Source organism: Penaeus vannamei, chromosome 10, assembly GCF_042767895.1.
Source record: "Penaeus vannamei isolate JL-2024 chromosome 10, ASM4276789v1, whole genome shotgun sequence".
NCBI lineage: Eukaryota > Metazoa > Arthropoda > Malacostraca > Decapoda > Penaeidae > Penaeus > Penaeus vannamei.
The window spans coordinates 19956868-19964367 of NC_091558.1; the positions used below are offsets into that span (position 1 = coordinate 19956868).

At 49.3% G+C, this 7500-nt stretch overlaps 2 protein-coding genes across 7 annotated transcripts in view; one reads left to right on the forward strand and one right to left on the reverse strand.

Annotated features, from left to right (window-relative positions):
• Window positions 1-7500, reverse strand: part of LOC113826836 (rabankyrin-5) — a 92685-nt gene that overhangs the window by 60991 nt on the left and 24194 nt on the right. The window lies entirely within an intron of this gene.
• LOC113826840 (uncharacterized) overlaps window positions 1-7500 on the forward strand; it is a 17777-nt gene that overhangs the window by 54 nt on the left and 10223 nt on the right. For 2 of the 3 annotated variants that reach the window (XM_027379736.2, XM_027379739.2), the window contains exon 1: window positions 187-325. The gene's annotated coding sequence lies outside the window, so the exon portion shown is untranslated. Of the gene's footprint in view, window positions 65-186; window positions 326-7500 lie in introns of those variants that run through there. The other variant, XM_027379737.2, reaches the window with a different exon arrangement.

The window sequence follows — 7500 nt, forward strand, 5'->3', positions numbered from 1 at the left end:
TGACTGACTCGAATCCTATCAGCATTAAAAGGGGTGATCTAATTTACGACCAGGCGGTTTTGTAGTGAGTGATCGTTTCCACGTGTCGAGTGAGTGAAATCATTGGCCAAAAAATAATAATAAATCATGCAAATACACAACTGGAAAACAATACAGGCCTACAACAACAGTCTCAGAACCCACCAACGCTAGCTGTTAAAACAAACACACAAATTATCCACACATCGATCAAACCGGGTCCTTGCTAAGACACAGAAATCCAAACCGCTGATTACCTAAGACAACAAGCCTACATCTGCCCTCCCCTAAATATATATACAACCAGGTGAGTCCCCTATGTTCACCTATCTCGTACACACACCTTTCACCTTTATTACCCTTCAGCACGCTAGCACACCTGCCGAAGTAACGAGCCACAGCAAAATGCACTTCATGTCGCTCTTCAAGAATGTCATAATGAAGTGTGTTTCAGGTATTAATATTATTCTTAACAAGCTTAGATTAATTAATTCGTCTTCACCAAATTGAGATCGACAACCTGGTTGGTTGAGCGAGTTGGTAGGGAGGTAGAAATCCGAATTAAAGGTTAGATCCGTGACGCAGTGAGAGGACTGAGAGAGAGAGAGAGAGAGAGAGAGAGAGAGAGAGAGAGAGAGAGAGAGAGAGAGAGAGAGAGAGAGAGAGAGAGAGAGAGAGGGGGAGGGAGGGAGGTAGGGGAGGGAGGGAGGAGGGGGGAGAGAGGAGAGAAGAGAAGGAGAAGACGAGAGAGAGAGAGAATACAGACAAAGAAGACAGAGAGAGGGAGAAGAGAGAGAGAGAGAGAGACCTAAATAATTGAGCATCGACACACAAATGCGAGGCGCCCCTGGATACCGTTACGGGGGAGGGGGGAGGGGGGGGTAGGTTCGTTGTACCCATGTTTACCGACCGAAATTTCAGCCTCTTGAGATCCGGCTACTCAAGCCATTGTGAAATAAAAGAAGAAATAAAATGAAAAAAAAAAAAAAATGGTATAACGAAAAACGAGGCGGTAGTTGTCATCTTCAATATTCAGGAAATCATATACTTCTCAACGATTTAAACAATAGGTTGTAACAGTAGTAAGAGCTTTGCTAACGGCTACGATGGAAAAAAAAAAAAAAAAAACTAACATTCCAAGCTACAACGTAATAGCAATCTATAAAAAAGCTCTAATTATTTAAATACATCACACTTACGATGAGGAAGAAGAAGAAGGAAGAAGGTGACGAAGAAGAAAAAGAAGATAAATAAGAATAAAATAATTAATAAAAGAAAAATAGGATAAAAAATAAAAAGTAAAAGTGAAAAAAAGAAAAAAAGAAAAAGATAAATAATAAGAATAAAATTAATTAATAACAAAAAAAAGTAAAAGTGAAAAAAGATAGAAAAGTAGAATAAGAAACCGAATATAATTAAGACGACAAAACGAAAAAATAAAAATAAAAATAAAAGGAAAACAAAACAAAACAAAAACAAAATTCACGCGCGAACACCACTCCCGTCAACAAACCGCGAATCCAAATGGGAGGCGAATCGACGCTCCATGCTTCTTCCGGCAGAGCTCCGCCTCCTTGATGATCGCAGCAGACGCGATGGCACTCGGGAGCTCAGCGCCGGGGCATTGTGGCACTCTCGGGGGGAGGGGGAGGGGGAGGGGCGGCAGAACGATGAGGGTGGGAGAAGGATGGAAAGGAGAAGAGGGAGAAGGACTGGGAGAGGTAGAGGGAGAAGGACAGGGGGAAGAGGGAGGACAGGGGGAAGAGGGAGGACAGGGGGAAGAGGGAGAGGTAGAAGGAGAATGACAGGGGGAAGAGGGAGAGGTAGAGGGAGAAGGACGACAGGGGGAAGAGGGAGAAGGACAACAGGGAGAGAGAAAGAAGGGGCTTGAAAGTGTACTCTTATTTTCTTTCTCTTTTTCACATTTTTTTTTCCACCCCCACCCTTCTCTCTCTCTTTCTCTCGTCATGTCCTACTTTCCTGTAATTCCCACGCTTCTTCTCTTTTCCCTACTTTTGCCACTCTCCTTTCTTTCTCCTTATTTTTGTCTCTTCTCTTTTTCTTCCTTTGAGTCCCTTCCATCCTCTTTCTCCCCCTCTCTCTCTCTCTCTCTCTCTCTCTCTCTCTCTCTCTCTCTCTCTCTCTCTCTCTCTCTCTCTCTCTCTCTCTCTCTCTCTCTCTCTCTCTCTCTCTCTTTCACACAGCTTCCCTTCGTCTTTCTCTCTCATTCTCCCTATTCCCCCCCCTCTCATATCGCTTCCCCTCTTCTTTATCCCTCTTTCTTCGTATTCCCTCCCCTCCCCTCCCCTCCCTCTCCTCCCTCCCTCTCCTCTCCTCTCCTCTCCTCTCCTCTCCTCTCCTCTCTCCTCTCCTCTCTCCTCTCCTCTCTCTCTCCTCTCCTCTCTCTCCTCTCTTCTCCTCTCCTCTCCTCTCCTCTCTTCTCTTCTCTTCTCTTTCTCTCTCACCCTCCCCAACGTCACCGTCCATTCCCACACACAAATGCAACTAAACCTCCGCGCCCCTTATCTGCTATCTCCCCGTCGCTCTCCGAACAAAGGCCGTCGTCATCTTGCACAAATCTGTTTGCCAAACGTCCCGGATTCGCGAGCCGCCGCTGCAGCAGAGTGTGCGTGTGGAAAAGGAAAAAATGCTGGCTTTGCTGTGCAACTTCCTCTTCTCTCCGAACGGCCGGTGTTCGTCTCTCTTTTACCTGCTGTAAAAGACTGGTGTCCTATTAAGTCAGCGCGTCGCATGCACTCGCGCGCGCGCACCACACACACACACACACACGCACACGCACACGCACACGCACACACACACACACGAGCACGCACGCACACGCACACGCACACGCACACACACACACACACACACACACACACACACACACACACACACACACACACACACACACACACACACACACACACACACACACAGAGAGAGAGGGAGAGAGAGAGAGAGAGAGGGAGGGAGGGAGAGAGAGGGAGGAGAGAGAGAGAGAGAGAGAGAGGAGACAGAGAGAGAGAGGGAGAGAGAGAGAGAGAGAGAGAGAGAGAGAGAGAGAGAGAGAGAGAGAGAGAGAGAGAGAGAGAGAGAGAGAGAGAGAGAGAGAGAGAGAGAGAGAGAATGAATAGAGGGAACCGAAGACAATCCATGGCCCACTGTGAGGCACGATTCTTACGTAACTTGCTGCAGTACTGGTTTCTTCCTTGTTGACCCAGATTCTCAGCATCGCTCATCTTCCTGACAAACCACGTGGGGAGAAGAGAAAGAAGAAAAGGAGGGGGGAGGGGGTGGGCACGTGGGAAGAAGAGAAAGAAGAAAAGGAGGGGGGACCATGTGGGAAGAAGAGAAAGAAGAAAAGGAGGGGGGAGAATTAGAATAAAGGGGGAAGTGAGCGATGATGACGGAATAAAAAAATATATATATATGGTGGGGCGGGGGGGGTGTTGAAGGATAAGACGAAAGAAAGAAAAAGAAACATAAAAGTTGGGGAAAATAGAAAGATAAATTAACATGAGCAAGTGGTAGAGAGATAAGTTAAGTGGAGTAAATTTCATAAAGAGAAACGAGGCGAATACAGAAGTGCAAGGAGTGGGCGGGTAGGTGGCAGGCAGGTAGGCAGACAGACACACAGACAAAGACACAGACAGACAGTCAGTTATCCCAACAGACAGATAGACAGACAGTCAGTTATCCCAACAGACAGATAGCCAGACAGGCAGGTAGGAAGTCAGGTAGGCAGACAATTATCCCATCAGACAGGCATGTAGAGACAGCCAGACAGGCAGGTAGGCAGACAGGCGAGCAGACAAACAAACAAACAGGCAGGTAGGTGGATGAGTGAGCGAGGGGAGGAAGTGAAGCGAAGAAAGTAGGACTATTTGGCGACCCATCCGTTAGGAAGCGACCACGCTCCCTCGCATGGACCAGCCCCAGCCTCGTTCGGGGTCAATCCTACGGCTAATTAGGGCTCACACACACACACACACACACACACACACACACACACACACACACACACACACACACACACACACACACACACACACACACACACACATACACACGCACACACACACACACACACGCACATACACACGAACACACACACACACACACACGCACACACACACACACACACACACACACACACACACACACACACACACACACACACACACACACACACACACACACACACACACACACATTTACGTATGTATATGTGTATGTATGTATGAATGTATGTACATACAAACATACATACACGGTCTATGTAAGGTCTATACTTATTTAACTTTGTATATACACACGTACATAGTCCGTGTATGATACTCCTCTGCCCCTATCCATCTCCGCTACCTCTTCCTTTCTCACCATTTTCCTTTTCTCCTTACTTCCTCTCTCTCTCCCTTTCTCTCTTTCCTCTCCCCTCCCACACAGCGCATTGCATTCTCATTCTAGCCGCCCGACGTAGGCTCCGGACCAAGCAGGAAAGGACCGCTTTGAGGGGGCTGTTTCGGAGGCCGGCAGCCACTACGAGAGTAACCCTGGCACGTGTCAACAGCCACTCTTACTCACGGGACTCCTTTCGAGGAAGAGAAAACGCTTCCTCTTCCTGTCGCTCTCTTTCCTTTTTCTTCTTCTTACTCGTACTCTCCTTCTCTCTTTCTCTCGCTCTTACGATACCTCTCCCATCCTCTCACTCTCATTCTCCCATCCACTCACCCTTACAAACTCACACTCCCTCCCTTCCTCCCTCTCCCATCCACGCACTTTCACTCTTCCACTCCCTCTCTCATCCACTCACTCTTACACCCACTGCATCTCCCATCCACTCACTCTTACCCCACTCCTTCTCCAATCCACTCACTCTTACCCCCACTCACTCTCCCATCCATTCACCCTTACACCCACTCCCTCTCCCATCCACTCACTCTTACACCCACTCCCTCTCCCATCCACTCACTCTTACCCCCACTCCCTCTCCCATCCACTCACTCTTACCCCCACTCCCTCTCCCATCCACTCACTCTTACCCCCACTCCCTCTCCCATCCACTCACTCTCCCATCCACTCACTCTCCCATCCACTCACTCTTACACCCACTCCCTCTCCCATCCACTCACTCTTACCCCCACTCCCTCTCCCATCCACTCACTCTTACCCCCACTCCCCTCTCCCATCCACTCACTCTTACCCCCACTCCCTCTCCCATCCACTCACTCTCCCATCCACTCACTCTTACCCCCACTCCCTCTCCCATCCACTCACCCTTACACCCACTCTCACTCTCACTCTCGCACAAACACACCCGCAGACACAAAGAGAGAACGTGATAGCATGGATGTAAAAAGAGCAACAGACACGTACGCACACACAACACGCTCATACGAATTCCTCTATCGTTACCCGCGCCTGCTGTGCCCCCCCCTCCCTTCCCCCCTCTCCCCACCTCCCCCATGGCATACGCGTGACATCTAATAATCGTGACAGACAAGGCCCAGTCCCTCTGGATTATCCTACACGGGAGGGGCTCCTACCCCTTTCCTCTCCCCTCCCCTGCACCCTCCTCCTGGACGTCGCAGTACCGTGCGTGTGCGTGTGTGTGTGCGTGTGTGTGTGCTTTGATTACCAGCGAGCACGCCACCCTCGCTCATATTGACGTCGGTTTACATCGCATTACACGCCCAGGCTCCATTAGCCTACACGAGGTTTTACTTGGGGCCATTTTCGACGCCTATCATCCGTGCGACTTGCTTGGCGGTTGTCCTCACGAGACACGCGCACACACGCACACGCACACGCACACGCACACACACACACACACACACACACATACACAACCCTCATAATCCGGAACAATACTGCCTCCTAATATAAACGACCCTCATAAATCCGGCCCAATACTCCCCCGCAACATAAAAGACCCTCATAAATCCGGCACAATACTCCCCCGCAACATAAACAACTCTCTTAAATCCGGAACAAAATTATCTCATGACATAAGATCCCCAGGAACAATATTTCCTCATAATCCGAAACAACATTCCCTCATAACCCCTCCCAAAATTCCCTCACCGCCTGCAAGTCGAACGAACCCTCGGTTACGTGTTGCTTCACATTCCGCGCGCACTTCTACTTCTCTTTCTCCTTTTCGTTCTTTCTATTTTTCCTTTTCTCTCCTCCTTTTCCCTCCCCTTCTTCCCCTCTCCCTCTCTCCCTCTCCCTTACCCCCTCTCTCCCTCTTCCTTCCCCTCACTCCTCCCTCCCATTCTCTCTCTCTCCCTTCCTCCTCCCTCTCTTCTCCTTCTCCCTCTCTCCCTTCCCCTCCCCCCTCTCTCTCTACTTCTCCCCCTCTCTCCCTCTCGCTCACCTTCTCCACCTCTCCCTTTCCTTCTCTCTCTCTCCTCCTCCCTTCCCCTCTCTCCCTCTCCCTCTCCCTTCCCCTCTCTTTCTCTCCCTCTCCCTTCCCCTCTCTCTCCCCCTCCATCGCGGATCTTTCCACCGCCCGCCGTATAGTTCGACAGGAAATTCCTCTCTTGGCCAACTCCTGCGATCTTCGAGGGAGGCTTTGGGGTTACGCTGGGTTGTAGGGTGGGGATGGGGGTGGGGAGGAGGGGGAAGAGGGGTGGGGGACGGAATGTGGGAGGGGGAAAGGCGAGAGAGGGGAAAGGAGGGCGTGCATGGAGGGCGGGAGGGTGGGGAAGACACCTGGACGGGCGCAGATCTTCCACATTATTTCCATTCTTTAAGAAAGTAAATAGCGGCAATAAAAAAACATAATGACAATAATAATAATGACAATAATAATAATAATAATAGTAATAATAATAATAATAATAATAATAATAATAATAATAATAATAATAATAACAGCAACAACACACCAATATTATCAATAACAGCAAATCAACAATAATAATAACAAGCACGAGGGGGGACTAGAAGGAGATCCTGCAGGAATCGGATACGGATGTGCCTGCGCCCCCCCCCTCACCCTCCCCCCCCCCCTCGAGTGCCAAGGTCATGCCCAGAGTGACCGACGAAATGACCGAAGGAGGGCGCGAGTGCCTGCGAGTGAGGGTCGCGTGTGTGGCTTCCTTGTTCTTCTCTTGGCTTGGAGGAGACGGTACTCTACCACTCCCTTCCCCTTATCTCTCTCTCTCTCTCTCTCTCTCTCTCTCTGTCTCTGTCTCTGTCTCTGTCTCTGTCTCTGTCTCTTTCTCTTTCTCTTTCTCTTTCTCTTTCTTTCTCTCTCTCTCTCTCTCTCTCCTATCTAAATCCTACATCTCCTACAATGACGTCATATACCTCATCAAGTTATTCCTACGGCACGCACCTACAACTCAAGTCCTCCTTCCATCCTACACCTCCTAAACTCAATTCACACACCTCCTCGCGTCCTCCACGTACATCCTACACCGAAACCACCTACCTCCTCAACTCCTTTTCACATCCTACACCTCTCAAGTC